General features: G+C 37.7%; 1 protein-coding gene across 1 annotated transcript in view; it reads left to right on the forward strand.

Annotated features, from left to right (window-relative positions):
- Window positions 1-16,952, forward strand: part of Gabrb1 (gamma-aminobutyric acid type A receptor subunit beta1) — a 397,281-nt gene that overhangs the window by 297,304 nt on the left and 83,025 nt on the right. The gene's annotated exons all lie outside the window — the stretch shown is intronic.

The raw sequence follows: 16,952 nt of genomic DNA on the forward strand, positions 1-16,952 counted from the left end.
TACACTGAAGACACATAAAGGAAATCTTCAGTCCATAGAGAAGTTTAACAATATACTAAAGAAGATACAAGGAATAAATAATCTCAGAATAAAAAATTAGAAAACTTGAGGAAAACGTGCACTACAACAACAAAATATCAGTCATTATTAAGGAGTTCTCATTAATAACTGTCAATGTTATTGATGGTTTCAATTTTCCTAAAAGAAAGACACAGACTAAATATTGGGATAGAAAATATTCATCTTTCTGCTGCCTTCAAGAAGCATATCCCACCCCAAGGGCCTCAGGGTGTTAACTGGCACAACCACTGTGGAAATTAGTGTTGAGGTTACTCAGAGTGCTGAAAATTGGTCTACTACAAGATCTAGTTACAACACTCATGTAAATATATCTAAAGGACTACATCTTACCATAAAAGTGCTTGCTTATTCATGTCCATTGCTGCCCTATCCATAATAGCCAGGAATTAGAAACATTCAAAATGTTCATTAACTGACAAAAACATAATGAAAATGTGGTACATGTACACAATGGAATGTTATTCAGCTTGGAAGAAAAATGAAATTTTCGGATAAATGGATGGAGTTAGAAACAGTCATCCTAAGTAAGTAATGAGGACCCAAATAGACAAATACCATGTTTTCTCTCAAATGGAGATGTTATCTCTTAAGCTTTAGATGTGAATGTTCAGAATAACCATGGGGGCTATGTAGCTAGGAAGAAACAGGGGGTAGGAGGACAGGCTATCCCAAGGAAGATAAAATAGAATATAATTGAGGGGCATATAGTCTTCCAAAGGGGGGGAATAGAACATAGTGTTATAAAGAGATAGAGGGGATAGTACAATAGAAAGATTAAATGAAAAGGTGGAGTAGAGGGCAGGGCAATGAAGGGACTATGGGAAGAGATTTTTGAAAAGCTATATAAAAATCTGCTCTAGTAAAAGTTTCCTAAAATGTACATATCTATGAAAGAACTCTAAATGGACTTACCATTAAATGGGGGAAAGAATCCCCCAACTATACATACCATGACATCAAGTAAAATCTTGTTGAATCCAAAGTGTCCCATAGACACTACACTACACACACACACACACACACACACACACACACACACACACACACACACACCTCAGGATATTGCCAAGGCTATTGGTTGTTCTCCATACCTGATGGCTGGGCCCTTTCACTCTGGACAACACTTACTTCTGCTGTTGAACATAGCAAAATTGAGACTATGTCCAACTAGAAGGTTTACCCCTACTGGCTTGTTTTCATGGTTCTAGAAGGTATGTTGGACCCTACCGAAGGAAAAAAGTAACCATCTCTATCACCCAGACATAAACCCTGAAATCTACAACAGAGACATGTCTACAAGGTATTCTGGTACACTAGTGATACAAATGTTATAGGAGTAACCAACCACTGTTCGCCTGAATCTAAGATCCATTCTATGAGATGGAACCCATACCTGACACTGCTAAAGTGGCCAAGAACATGAGACTAGAAAAAGCTATACATGAGCCCTAGAAGAAAACCTACAACTGTTATTCTGCAAAGGGAACTTAGCTATTAAGTGGCTCTAGTGACAGTATTGTCAGATCATTGTCTTATTCAACCATCATCTAAGAAGCTTCCTCCTGAAGTAGATAGTACTGAACACAGAGACTGACAACTGGACAATGTGGCAGACAGTGAGAAACTTTTGAGCAGTCAGTCCTAAATGGAATGTGTTTGTCAAACCCCCTCTCCCAAGGCTCATGAATCTATGTGGAAGAGTAGGCAAAAAGAATGGAAGAGTCGAAGATGCTGGATGACTCCAAGAAAACAGTTTCTTCCAGATACAACAATAGGGTGCACATATGAACTCATAGAGACCATTACAGCACACGAGACCTGCATAAGTTCAAAATAGACAAAACCTTTTATAAAAGGGGAAATGAACATGAAATCCCACCACTAGCCAAGAGGCTATTTGAAATTAAGACTTGTTAGAAAAGAGAAAATTAGTTTTCTTCAATGGTATGTTACTGGGTATATTTCCATGCCTGGGAGTACTTGGCCAACAGAAAAGAGACTTGACATGATATATTTGGTTGTTTTGTTTTGTTTCTGCTTTTTATTCTGTTTCATTTTGTTATTTTTGTTTTACTGCTTTATTATTTAGTATCTCATTTATTTATATATTTTTGTTTGTTTTTATTTTTAATTTTTGGGTTTTCTTTTATGTTGCATTTTTTGAGAAAGAAGGGGAACAAAAAAGCATAGAGCTTGTGGGGAAGGAAGAGAGAAGTTGAGGGAGAGGAGAGAATAGGATCAAAATATATCTTATATAACAATTTTAATATAAAATGAAACTAAAGAATAAACAAACTAAAAGTAAAACTAGGAAATTATATAAGTAAAAGAGGAATCAATTCTAGATTTAAAAAAAAAAAAAAAAAAAACAAGAAAGCAACTAGGCCCTTAGGCTAGACCCCATTGACTTTCTTTGATTAAAAAGTTAGACTGCAGACCAGAGCAAAGGAGGTGCTTCCCTCTGAACCCAGTGAAAACCGATGTGGCTTAAGATGATGACACAAATGACAAAGCTAAGAAAGAATTATCACTGAGGAAAAGCCTAAGCAAAACCACTAACTTCACTTTTTCTTAGTTGTGTTTTAAAAAATCACTAACTATGAAAGTAACACACCTGAAAAATACATTTAGCAGCTTCCCAGAAGCTTGCTAGAGGAAATACCTCTGATACATGCCTTATGAAAACAATGTTGAGGTTACTTCGCAAAAACCTTGAAGGTTGTGCCTGCTAAAAAAACAAAAGCAAAAGGCCCATCCATTTGTTTGCTAAAGCATATAGCTGTCAGATGGATAATTTAAAAAATAGTATATGAGCAGGTAAAAATAGGATATGAGCAGGTAAGGAGATAGCTCAGTCATTGAAGTACTTACCATCCAAGCATGGGAACCTGAGTTTGATCCCCAAAATTCAAAAAAAAAAGTCTGACGTGGTGGTGTGTGCTTATAATCCAAGCATAAAGGAAGTGGAGATAAGTGGGTCTCTTGGGTTTTCTGCCAAGCCATCCTGCCCATGGGCTAAGCTTCAGGCCAAATGAAAGATCTTGTCTCAAATGAAGAAAGGTAGACAATATGTGAGAAATACTACCCCTAGTTGATTTCTGGATTCCATACGCACATGCCTACATACACACAGACCAACTATATGTGCACCCAGACAAATTTATACATATAAGCATTCATAGGCATATGCACACAAATGTACACTCATGCACAAACACACACACACAATCACACACAAGATAAAAGTGTGTCATCTCTGCCTTCATATTGTGTCTGTCCTCTTTGTCACCTCAATCTTTGAGTCATACTGTGCTTAGCTCTGCATATAGTTGTCAATCATTTCAGAAATGGTTGCCCAAAACTGGAATACAGGATTAGCTTGGGCCATTGGCCACAGAAGCAAATACATATGTATTCTACTCTTCTCTTGTATTTCCCATCAATTCCAGCACTGAAAGTCTTTCAGGCTTGTCAGGTTCTGGATGCCGATCATGCCAGCTACAAATCATGAATCGCCAAAAGGAACTAACCACGTTTTGCCCACAAAATAAGGCCAAAAGGCTTGTACACAGGAAGAAAAACATCTTTCAAAATTGTGCTATGACCCATGAACAGTTACCAAAGTTTAGCCTGCTGTAGAAAAAATCATGATAAATCTAACACTCCTCTTGTCAAGTGAATACAATGGTCACCTCTAGATAGTACTGGCTTATAGTTTAGCTAGGGTCACCATCTCAATAAAAGAGCCTTGCCTGTCCTGTTCATAAATGTGTGGCTATGTCTCCTTTCAACTGCTTCTATGCCCTAAGACCCCACCAAATATTAGCACTAACAGTGTTTTGAATCAAAGCTAAAAAATAATGTCAGCATAAATGTATGGTTGGGTGTTTTTAACTGCTGTGCCTATACTTACCATATTCTAGATTCCTGGTAGGTCATCTTACCTTTGACATTAGTCAGACAGAGAATACCCCAAATTACTGCTGCTTAGCTGAATGCTAAAATTATTGTAAACTTTAGGTTTTAAGTATATTTTCCTGCTCTGGAAGAAATTTTACTGCTCCAAATGTTCTTCTCTCCTTAGACTCATCTGGGCTAAATAAAACATCTGGAGAGGCTAGCTTGCCTGAATCTGAATATCCATAAGACCACTTACAGACCCTTAGCTTGGAACATTTCTTCATCCCATCGGGTGTCAGTTTCATTAGTTTTGATATTGGGGGATGCCAACCATACAAGTAGGGACTAATACAAGCAGAAAAAGATGTCATTCACCTATGGTCGTCAGAACATTGCTCTTCCCTGGGAGGTCATGTGATTCTGTATGCCTGAGAGTATATTACCTCATACAATGAAAGAGATGTTACAAATGGACCCAGTGGAAGCATGGAGGTCCTGAAAGAGTAAAGCAGAGTATGAGAGATTGAGGAAACATGAGAAGAGAAGGGGAGTTGAAGGAGAAGGGGAGTTATTTGCATTGAAGGTGAAAGAAACCTGCATGAGCCAAGGAATGCAAAGGTCTCTGGAAGATGAAAAGGACCAGGAGATCTATTTTCCCTCCCTCATGGCCTCTAGAGCAGTCATGCTCTGATTTCAGGACTGCTTTTTAAACTTATGTGGAAACTTAATTCAAGTGAAAATCCCTGGAATCTATGAGGGTGATCTTAGTGAAGACTTCTAGTAATGGGAGATACAGAACCTTAATCTGCCATCTTCTGGGACCAGGCAAAGCTTTCAGAGGGACTTAGACATCAACCCAGCCACAAAACCTTTGACCTACAATTTGTCGTGCCTGCAAGATGTGCTAGGACAAAGGCAGCATAGAACTTGTTTGTGGGAGTGGACAACTGGTGGCTGCAAAAAAAAAACATAAAAATTTATTACCTTCATGTGTTGTTTGTATGTGTTTGGTGTTATGTGGGTATAGTGTGTGTGTGTGTGTGTGTGTGTGTGTGTGTGTGTGTGTGTGTGTACAGACAAACCAGTGCCACAGTGCATGTGTGAAACATAAAAGGTCAGCTCTCAATGAACTGGCTTAAAGAAGAACAACTGTCTTGTTAGATCATAGTTATAGGAGACAGTCCCATTAATGCTGTCACACGATGAAATTTAGTCCTAACAACATAACAATTTAATCACTACTCCTCCCAAACAACCTCACAGTCATGTGGACCCATAAAGCTACTTAAGGGCTGACACTTCCTGGATAGGGTTTTGTCAGCATCGAGAACCATGCCAGTCTCAGACATTAGAGATGATTTGCAGTTCCAGTGGTGCCTAGGGTCGATGGCTTGGCAGCTTAAACCTTAATGAATAGAAACTATGGCAGTACCATTCCTACCCTGGGACCACAGTTTAAACAGCTCACTGCCGTTTCTGACCTAACCTTCAAAATGTCAATAAATTAGATTATAACGTAAGCTGTTCTAAATGTCTTTGAAAGAACAGATGAATGCACTGCTATCACGAAGACACCTCTGGGAAATTTGTCTTTAGAAGAATGGCTAGTTAATGCTGTTGCCTGTAGCTGGGTTTTCCCTACTGTTCTTTGATTCACTGTCTACCAGTGATAGTATTTCCTCACACAAAGAGGCTGAATACCTTCAGTGAAGAACACTAGAAACAGAATTTTGAAAAGAAACAATAAAACTTTGAAGCCCTTAATCAAGCCAGTTCTGTGATCATTGATACCTTTAATTCCATGAAATGTTCATGTGATCATCTTGCTTTGTTCAGAGTGAATACATTGCCAGAAGGGTATGAATTAATTGTAGTGGTGGCTCACTGCTTCTGGCCATCCTAATAGACAAGAAAGAGAAATGAAGACGTGAGGAGAAGACTTTCTTAGAGATGTTCACTGGTGCCTCTCACCCAGGGACAGAAGAGCCAAGTAGTTCTGCCTGAGGACATCTGTCTTTTTGTTGATGGTCTTGTGGATTTTTGCTGAGCAATTTTTCCCTGTGCCAATTGTTCATACCCTGAGTATTATATCTAGAAATGCCAAATTATTAGCATCAAAGTCCAACTTTCCACTGTATATGGTTCTCCAGACTAAAGCCTAGATAGATATGTGAGCACCTGCTTGTGCCAGATCCCTGTTTAAATTCCAGTATTCTTTCTCTTCACAAAGACCCCAGTGAGTATCTGCGAACCATGTTAGTATTTTCCTCCAACTCCAATTAAATAATTTTGAGAGATTCTCCACCTAGTCCAAGTTGGGCTCATGAAATCCTTCAGGGAGTTTGAGAATTAGAAGACAGACAAACCAAGATGGAGGTGGTTTTCTGTCAGGGAATTCTAGGAGCTACCCTACCTGCAGGTTCATGGGCTGCTTCCCTTGCTGAGTTTATTAATCATTTCTCTTTACATCACAGGGGGATATGTGAGGGGGAGCAGCCAAGGGACCCAAGCAATAAGAGTAAACATCAGAGTCTAGGTCAAGCCTTAGTACAATATGTGGTGGTAAAATCAATTTGATGTCTTCTGATAAGTATTGATGAATGAATTAACCATAGAGTCAATTCAGTGGCTCTTTGCAAAGATTAGAGTTTTCATTATCATCCCTGAAAATACATACAAGTAGCATGATATAGACTGAACAGGTTGTATTTATGTATTTAGGAACACACGTACATATACATCCATGCACATAGCAACAATTAATGAATAAAGGAACCATGGATTTGAAAGAAAGTAAGAAGGGATATACAGGAGGGATAGGAGGAGGAAATGGGAGGAGAAAGGATGCTATCATATTACAATTTCAAAAATAAAATACTTTTAAAATTTGACAAAAATAAATTGATACTAAGGGAGATTCAGGACCCAAATCCTCATCATATATTGTCCTTGCTTTCAAATGTGTATTCTCTTTTTTTTTTATTTTTTATTGGATATTTTATTTACATTTTAGATGTTATCCCCTTACCTGATTCCCCCCCAAACCCAGGAACACCCTATCCCATCTGCCCTACTCCTGCTTCTATGAGGATGTGCCCCTACCTACCCGCCCCCCCACTTCCACCTCCCAACCCTTGAATTCCCCACCCCACTCGGTGTTCAGCCTTCATGGGACCAAGAATCTCCTCTCCTACCTATGCCAGACAAGGCCATCCTCCCCTACATATACAGATGGAGTCATGAGTCCCTCTCTATGTGCTCCAGATTGTTGGTTTACACCCTAGGAGCTCAGGTTGGTTGGTATTGTTGCTCTCCTTATGGGGCCACAAACCCTTTCAACGCCTTCAGTCTTCTCTCTAACTCCTCCATTGTGAACCCTTTGATCAGATCAATGGTTAGCTATGAATATGTCAGATGCTGGCAAACCTCTAAGGGGACAACTATATCAGGCTCTTGTCAGCATGCACTTCCTGACATCAACATCAGCGTCTACCTTTGGTGACTGCACATGGAATGGATACCCAGGTAGAATGGTCTCCAGATGGCCCCTGCTTCAGTTTCTGTCCCACACTTTGTCTCCATATTTGCTCCCATGAGTATTTTGTTACTCCTTCTAAAAAGGACTGAAGCACCCACACTTGGTCTTCCTTCTTCATGAGCTTCATGTGGTCTATGAGTTGAATCTTGGCTATTTCAAGCTTCTGGGCTAATATCCAATTATCAGTGAGTGAATATCATGTGTTTTCTTTTGTAATTGGCTTACCTCACTCAGGATGATATTTTCTAGTTCCATCCATTTACCTAATAAATTCTCAAATTCATTATTTTTAATAGCTGAGTAATACTCCATTGTGTAAACGTACCACATTTTTTTTTTAATCCATTCCTCTGTTGAAGGACATCTGGGTTCTTTTCAGCTTCTGGCTATTATAAATAAGGCTGCTATGAACATAGTGGAGCATATGTTCTTATTATATGTTGGAGCATCTTCTGGGTATATGCCCAGGAGTGGTATAGCTGGGTCCTCAGGTAATGCTATGTCCAATTTTCTGAGGAACCACCAGACTGATTTCCAGAGTGGTTGTACCAGCTTGCAATCCCACCAACAATGGAAGAGTGTTCCTCTTTCTCCACAGCCTCACCAGCATCTACTATCACCTGAGTTTTTTATCTTAGTCACTCTGACTAGTGTGAGGTAGAATCTCAGGGTTGTTTTGATTTGCATTTCCCTGACTAAGAATGTTGAACACTTCTTTAGGTACTTCTCAGCCATTCAAATTTTCTCAGTTGAGAATTCTTTGTTTAGCTCTGTACCCCATTTTTAATAGGGTTATTTGGTTGTCTGGATTCTAATTTCTTGAGTTCTTTGTATATATTGGATATTAGCTCTCTATCGGATGGGGGATTGGTAAAGATCTTTTCTCAATCTGTTGGTTGCTGTTTTGTCCTATTGACAGTGACCTTCGTCTTACAGAAGCTTTGCATTTTATTAGGTCCCATTTGTCAATTCTTGATCTTAGACCATAAGCCATTGGTGTTCTGTTCAGGAACTTTTCCACTGTGCCAAAGTATTCAAGGTTATTCCCCACCTTCTTTTCTATTAGTTTCACTGTATCTGGTTTTATGTGAAGGTCCTTTATCCACTTGGACTTGAGCTTTGTACAAGGAGATAAGAATGGGTTGATTTGCATTCTTCTACATGTTGTCCTCCAGTTGAACAAGCACCATTTGTTGAAAATGCTGACCTTTTCCCACTGGATGGTTTTAACTCCCTTGTCAAAGATCAAGTGACCATAGGTGTGTGGGTTCATTTCTGGGTCTTCAATTCTATTTCATTGATCTTCCTGCCTATCTCTGTACCAATACCATGCAGTTTTTATCACTATTGCTCTGTAGTACAGCTTGAGGTCAGGGATGGTGATTCCTCCAGAAGTTCTTTTATTGTTGAGAATAGTTTTTGCTATCCTGGGTTTTTTGTTATTGCTCTTTCTAACTCTGTGAAGAATTGAGTTAGAATTTTAATGGGGATTGCATTGAATCTGTAGATTGCTTTTGGCAAGATGGCCATTTTTACTATATTAATCCTGCCAATCCATGAGCATGGGAGATCTTTCCATCTTCTGAGATCTTTAATTTCTTTCTTCAGGGACTTGAAGTTCTTGTCATACAGATCTTTCACTTGCTTGGTTAGATTCACACCAAGGTATTTTATATTATTTGTGACTATTGTGAAGGGTGTCATTTCTCTAATTTCTTTCTCAGCCTGTTTATCTTTCAAGTAAAGGAAGGCTACTGGTTTGTTTGAGTTGATTTTATATCCAGCCACTTTGCTGACATTGTTTACCAGGTTTAGGAGTTCTCTGGTGGAAGTTTTAGAGTCACTTAGGTATACTATCATATTATCTGCAAATAGTGAAATTTTGACTTCTTCCTTTCCAATTTGTATCCCTTTGACTTCCTTTTGTTGTCTAATTGCTCTGGCTAAGACTTCAAGTACTATATTGATTAGGTAGGGTGAGAGTGGGCAGCCTTGTCTAGTGCCGGATTTGGGGCATAGATGTTCAGAACTGAGAGTTCATCTTGGTAGATTTTTTTTGATACATATGAAGTGTCCTTCCATATCTTTTTTGGTTACTTTTGGTTGAAAGTCGATTTTATTTGATATTAGAATGGCTATTTCAGCTTGTTTCTTAGGACCATTTGCTTGGAAAATTGTTTTCCATCGTTTCACTCTGAGGTAGTGTCTGTGTTTGTCACTGAGGTGTGTTTCCTGTATGCAGCAAAATTCTGAGTCCTGTTTATGTATCCAGTCCTAAAGATTGTGTCTTTTTATTGGGAAATTGAGTCCATTGATGTTAAGAGTTATTAAGAAAAAATGATTATTGCTTCCTGTTATTTTTGTTATTAGAGGTTGAATTATGTTGTGTAGCTATCTTCTTTTGGGATTGTTAGAAGATTACTTCCTTGCGTTTTCTAGGTTGTAGTTTCCCTCTTTGCGTTGGAGTTTTCCATCAATTATCTTTTGAAGTACTGGATTTGTGGGAAGATATTGTGTAAATTTGGATTTGTCATGGAATATCTTGGTTTCTCCATCTACTGGGTATAGTAGTCTGGGCTGGCATTTGTGTTCTCTTAGGGTCTGTATGATATCAGTCCAGGCTTTTATAGTCTCTGGTGAGAAGTCTGGTGTCATCATTATATGTCTGCCTTTATATGTTACTTGACTTTTTTCCTCACTGCTTTTAGTATTTTCTCTTTGTTTTGTGCATTTGATGTTTTGATTATTATGTGATGGGAGGTATCTCTTTTCTGGTCTAGTCTATTTGGCATTCTATAGGCATCTTGTATATTTATGGGCATCTCGTTCTTTAGGTTAGAGAAGTTTTCCTCTATAATTTTGTTGAAGATATTTACTGGCCCTTTAAGTTGGGAATCTTCACTCTCATCTATACCTATTATCCTTAGGTTTGGTCTTCTCATTGTGTCCTGGATTTCCTGGATGTTTTGGGTTAAGAGCTTTTTGCATTTTGCATTTTTCATTTTCTTTGACAGTTGTGTCAATGTTTTCCATGGTATCTTCTGCACATGAGATTCTTTCTTCTATCTCTTGTATTCTGTTGGTGATGCTTGCGTGTATGACTCTTGATCCCTTTTCTAGGTTTTCTATCCCTGAGTAGTCTCCCTTTGAGATTTTGTTATTGTTTCTACTTCCATTTTTAGATCCTGGATGGTTTTGTTTAATTCCTTCACCTGTTTGGTTGTGTTTTCTTGGAATTTTTTAAGGTATTTTTGTGTTTCCTCTTTAAGGGCTTCTACCTGTTTACCTGTGTTATCCTGTACTTCTTTAAGGGATTCTTTACTTATGTCCTTCTTAAAGTCTTCTATCATGAACATGAGAAGTGATTTTAATTCTGAATCCTGCTTTTCCCCTGTGATGGGGTGTCCAGGGTTTGCTATGGTGAGAGAACTGGGTTCTGATGATGCCAAGTAACTTTGGTTTCTGTTGCTAATGTTCTTGTGCTTGCCTTTCACCATCTGGTTAACTCTAGTGCTGCTTGCATTCACTTTCTCTGAATGGAGCCTGTCTTTCCATTTATCTTGCTTGTGTCAGAACTCCTCAGAGTCCAGATGCCTATGTGATCCTGAGCTCCTGGGTGCAAGAACTCCTGGGACTCAGGCCACCTCTATGATCTTGAAATCCTCCTACTGTGAGTGCAGTGGCTTCTCTAGGGTGTCTCAGGATATGGTGTGTTCACCGGAGCAGAACAACTAGGTGTTTGCCCCAGACACAAGGACTAACCAAAGGGAAGAAGGGGCATATTCTCTTTAAAAACCATATAACATTTAAGCTTACAGGGTGATTTCATACTTACAGCTCTGGTTTTTCACTTATACTGCATAAACTGAAGTTTTTTTTTTTTTTACAAGATTTCATATTATTAAAGATTTCATCAGAGGAGAAATGTTCAGAAGCACTTGGTCACAGATATTCTTGAGCTCAACAATGGTATTTTTGAACAGGTGACAGTTTTGGTATTCTGAAAAGCTGCCCTGTCATTATGAGCTGCTTAGCAGAAACACCAGCTTCCATTAAACTTGAGTCAAGTATCAAATTCCAGTCTAAACATAATAATCAAAAATGTCATAAGACATTGCCAAATGTCCCGGGTAGGATGAAATCCTGCCTGAAAAAAAAAAAGAATCATTTCTGCATTATGGAGTATGGGGAAAGTATGGGAAATTCCCATTGTGTGCTCACATCTTCATAATATTTATTCATAAGCAATTTTGAATACAGTACATGGAGTAATTTTATCAAGTGATTTAGTACTTATTGCACAACTTAGGAAGTGATTTTATATGAATACAATATACTTTTAATTTGGACCTTATATATTGATGTTGCATATATTTCATTTAGTTTAATTTTTCATAGGATCCATATTTTATATGTATATAGAGTTTGTATAAATTATATGCCTTAACAAAGCTTTGATCACTAATTACTTGCACATGTTATGGTGATCCCCTAATATTATAATGAGACAGAAACCTCCTATTGCCTGATGGTAACAGTGTGTTTACCTACAGCCCACCATCACAGTGAGCTTTATAATTGTTTATAGGAATGCAGGTATGAACAGACCTACTCTGCTGATGGTCATTAAATGGCCGGGCATCTATAATGTTAACCATCATTATTTTAGAAGGTTCTCCTTTAACTCACAAATATAAACTTACTGTAAAACAAAACGCAATGTTACATTGCTGTAAGTTTCATATATTTTGTGTTCCTCACTCTCTAACTACAAAAAAGCTAGGCCAAGTGAAAAACCTATACCACCTACACTGTCTATACCACCAGCTTTGAGCAACAACAGTCTATAGTATTCATTCATCACAAATCATGAAGCTCTCAGAATGTGCCCTGATGTTGAGACACACCTGTGTGTTGTGTATGCATATATATGTAAATACAGATATATAATGTTGGATGTTGGTATATATATCAATGTTTTAATATATACCTAGTATGCTTTGGATTATATATAGTATACATATGTGTATATACTGAATATTTTATTATAGTAAATCCAGAACATCTTCATCTAAACTAAACAATAGGAAACAACATAAATGCCTACCAGTGAAAGATTAAGAAAATCAATTTGTGTCATTTCCATACAAATGAATGTATAATAGCAAAAGGTTTTCTTTGTAAGAATGGCTTATTATTTAGTGATATAGAAACTTTGTGATTTGGACTACTATGGAAGAGACTTTCCCTAACTAAAACAATTAGCTGTTCTTCTGTTTGCAAAGAATTTTTTATATATACTATTTTCCTGGTGTACTTTTTATTGCTAATGACAAAAACACTAACCAGCACATACCTACTTAAGCTTATTTATAATATAAAAGAATTTCAGAGTTAAATATGTGTCTTTTGAGCTATTTAAACCATCCTTATACTTTGTAGAGAACCATGTCTTTAAGAAAGTATCTTTTTTCTGTTCCAAAGCAGTAAGTATCAAACGATTATAAATAGTAGAGTAGCCACTTGAATCACAGTTACTCTCAGACTCTGCATTCTAGGAAAACAGCCTAAGGAAAAAAAATCTAGAGATTAGGGAAGCCAAAGTAGAACATCTAGAGTGAGGGTCTTAGAATTTACAGCCAACACCTAAGGTTCATGGAGCCCAGCTGTGTGATGTAAGCTCGGACTCCAGGACAGTGTTTTCTCGCTCTCTACAGAAAACCTGTTGAGTGTAAATGTGTCAGAGTTTGAGAAATGAATCTGAGAATTCACATGGGGGATGTGAGGTACCATAAGATATAAGAGGCTAATTTCATTATTTCTGTTAAATTGGGTTGCATGGGAAGAGAAGGTTGATCCCTGGTGCATACTAAAGCTTCCTCCTATTTAAAAAATTCAGCAGATACTGATGATACATTGTCAGGATTTGAAAGAATATAAGAAGTGGTGTGACACATAACAGGTATATAGAAAGTGACTTCTATATGAGGACCATCTGTTAAGTACAAAAGTCTGAGAAAATAATTATGTACACATTAAATCTTTTCACCTACTCAATAGTCCTAGGTAGTGGTTTGATTGGTTTATGAGGGCACAAAGCCTAACAGAGCTCATTTAGACACCCTTAGCTCATGCCATTATGTGTATAAAAGTAAAAGTCAACCCAAACTACAAAGTTTTTGGCAACCTTACTGTGATGTCTTTGGCATGTAACTATTGTGTATGATGAATTGGATATAATAAAATACTAGCAAATTCAACAGTGCACTAAAAGAATTTTTATTAGGAACAAGTAGGATTTATTTCAAGAGTAAGATGGTTGTTGAACATATGCAAATCAAAGTGTAGGATAAGCCATCAGCAGGGTGAAGGACAAACCCTAAAATGATCTTCCCAAAAGATGCAAGAAAAGTTCTATACATTTTCATAACAAAGACTTTCAAAACCTAGGCATACAGGGAACTTCCTTCACTATAACAAAGACTGTGTGAAGAAAAAAAAAAAAAAACTCAAAGTTAGCCTCACAATCAATAGATGTTGAGTTCAAAGCCAAAGAATAACATTTTCTGACATCGAATTATAATACAATTTTAAAATAAACAAAAGTCTAAGGGTGTCAATGTAAACAAGCATAGAAATGAGTAGGACCAGATATCCCAGATATAAACACATCTATAGTCAGCTGGCCATCAAACAGAGGTAGGACCAGAGATCCCAGATATAAACACATCTATAGTCAGCTGACCATCAACAGAGGTAGGACCAGAGATCCCAGATATAAACACATCTATAGTCAGCTGACCATCAACAGAGGTAGGACCAGAGATCCCAGATATAAACACATCTATAGTCAACTAACCATCAACAGAGGTAGGACCAGAGATCCCAGATATTAACACATCTATAGTCAACTGACCATCAACAGAGGTAGGACCAGAGATCCCAGATATAAACACATCTATAGTCAGCTGACCATCAACAGAGGCACCAAGAAAATACAAAGAGAAAAGATAGACTCTTCAACAAATTTTGTTTTAATTATTATATATTCACATCCAAAATGTTCCAGCAAATTTAGAGCCTAGCTTAGAACACATAAAAATCAACCAAAAATCAGTCAAAGAATCAAACAGAAATTGAAGAACCAACAGGACACAGGAGAAAATCTTGGCACTAAGCTTGATAACAACTTTAAAGCCATAAAACAAAACGTTCAGACAACAAAAGCAAAATCAAACAGTTGAGAGTAAAACAAACTAAAAAAATCTTTATACAAAAGCCAGGTTCAGAACTAAATCTTTTATTTAGGAGCGATGACAGAGGTTCTGCTTAGTCAACAAAATGATGGACTGGGTATTAGGTCTATCTTGCACCTTACTGACACAAATTGGTATAGTTATGCTCTAACTGTATTTTGAGAGAGAACTTTTATTTTAACAGGAAGGGTGATATGTAGGAGGAGCTAAGGTGAGAGGAGTAAAGAGAGGAGGAATAAGGAGAGGAGGAGGAGGAGAGGAGGAGCTAGGTAATGAGAGAGAAAGAGAGAGGGAGGCCAGACATGGAGGCAGATGTTCACGTCTCCGTCAGTCAAAGATAGTTGATATATCTAGGTTGGGTATTAGGTTACACTTCTGATTGATATTGAGCATTAACAAATTTATAAAGCCATTGGTTAACATTAAAAAATTTGTATAAAAGCAAAAAGGAGAAGGGGGTACGGGATAGGGGTTTTCTAGGGAGGGGAAATGGGGAAAGGGATAGCATCTAAAATGTAAATAAAATATCCAATAAAAAAATCTTTATACAACAAGGAAAATAACTTGTAAGAGGAGAAAAATGCTTGCAATCTATGTGTTTCATAAATGATTAATAGCCAAAATATACAAAGAACAATCACAAAAAAAATATAAATATCTGTATTGTAAAATGTACAAAGGCTTCAATTTCAAAAAAAAAAAAAAAGTTAGTGTCAACAGACATAAGAAAAAGTGCTCAGCAATTCTAAGGGTAATAATCAAGCTACAAAGAGGTAGCAGAGGCGGATGCTCACAGCCAACCATTGGACAGAGTCCAGTGGGGTCCCCAATGGAGGAGTTAGAGAAAGGACAGAAGGAGCTGAATGAGTTTGCAACCTCATAAGAAGAACAACAATATCAATCAACCAGACTCCCCAGAGCTCCCAGGGACTAAACCACAAGCCAAAGAGTACACATGGAGCAATCGATGGCTCCAGCCGCATATGTAGCAGAGGATGGCCTTGTAGGGCATCAATGGGATAAAGGAGAGGCCCTCGTTCTTGTGAAGGCTCAATTTCCCAGTGTAAGGGGATACCAGGACAGGGAGGTGGGAGTGAGTGGTGAGTAGGTGAGTGGGTGAGTGGGTGAGTGAGTGAGTGGATGGGTGGATGGATGGGTAGGGGAACACCCTCATAGAAGCAGGGGGAGGGGGATGGGATAGGAGGTTTCCACGTGGGGAAACTTGGAAAGGAGATAACATTTGAAATGTAAATAAAGACAATGTCCAATAAAAAAAAAAAAAAAACTCTCTTAAAAAAAGAAAAAGAAAAAAGTTCTGTCAAATGTGCAGAGAAACCTGAGTGATTGTCATTGTTTGTGCTACTATATGACAAAGCTGTGCGCGTCTTGCTCAATCTTTTTTTTTTTTTTTTTTTTTGGTTATTTACCAGCCATTTTTATTGTCCCATATGAATTTTAAGATTGTTTCTTCTATTTTTGTAAAAATAAAATTAAATTATAAAGTGATTGGCTACAAAGGTCAGTTTAATGACATGTGTGTCCTACTGCAAAAACATGTTCAAAGAGATACCATTGATATTTTGGCAAATAGTAGCACTGATCTGAGAGAATTCATTCATTTTGAGAACAGTAATTCTGACCGAGGAGCATGGTCCCCAGTCATTTGTCTTTTCAACTTTTCTTCATGAAGGTTTTATAGTTTTCAGCATACAGGTCTTTCTACTCCTTTGCTAAGTCAAATCTTACGTATCTTGTTGCTTGAGTAGATGGAATTGTCTTCTTATTTCCTTTTCGGAGATTTCTGTGTTTATGCATTCTACAAACAACACTACTGATTTTCCATATTCGCTTTGTATCCTGTCAGTTTGCATCATCTGGTTTCCAGCCCCAATAGCTCTTTGTGGTAGACTCTTCACTGCTGTCTATCTACATGGGAAGACCATCTACAACACATATAATGTTACTTACTCCCTTCTTATTTGAGGCTAGGACTGGTAATCTATGTTCAATAAAAGTTACAGTATTGGACATCCTTGCTTTGTTCCAGACCATAGAAGTAGACCTTTTAATGAGAAATTAAAATCATCTGCTGAGATGATCGCGTGGGTTTTCTTTTGTTACTATGGTGTAGTGTGTTAACTAATCTTATCTTTGATCTTTTTCATTGACTTCATAAT

This window comes from Arvicanthis niloticus, chromosome 7, assembly GCF_011762505.2.
Source record: "Arvicanthis niloticus isolate mArvNil1 chromosome 7, mArvNil1.pat.X, whole genome shotgun sequence".
NCBI classification, from domain to species: domain Eukaryota; kingdom Metazoa; phylum Chordata; class Mammalia; order Rodentia; family Muridae; genus Arvicanthis; species Arvicanthis niloticus.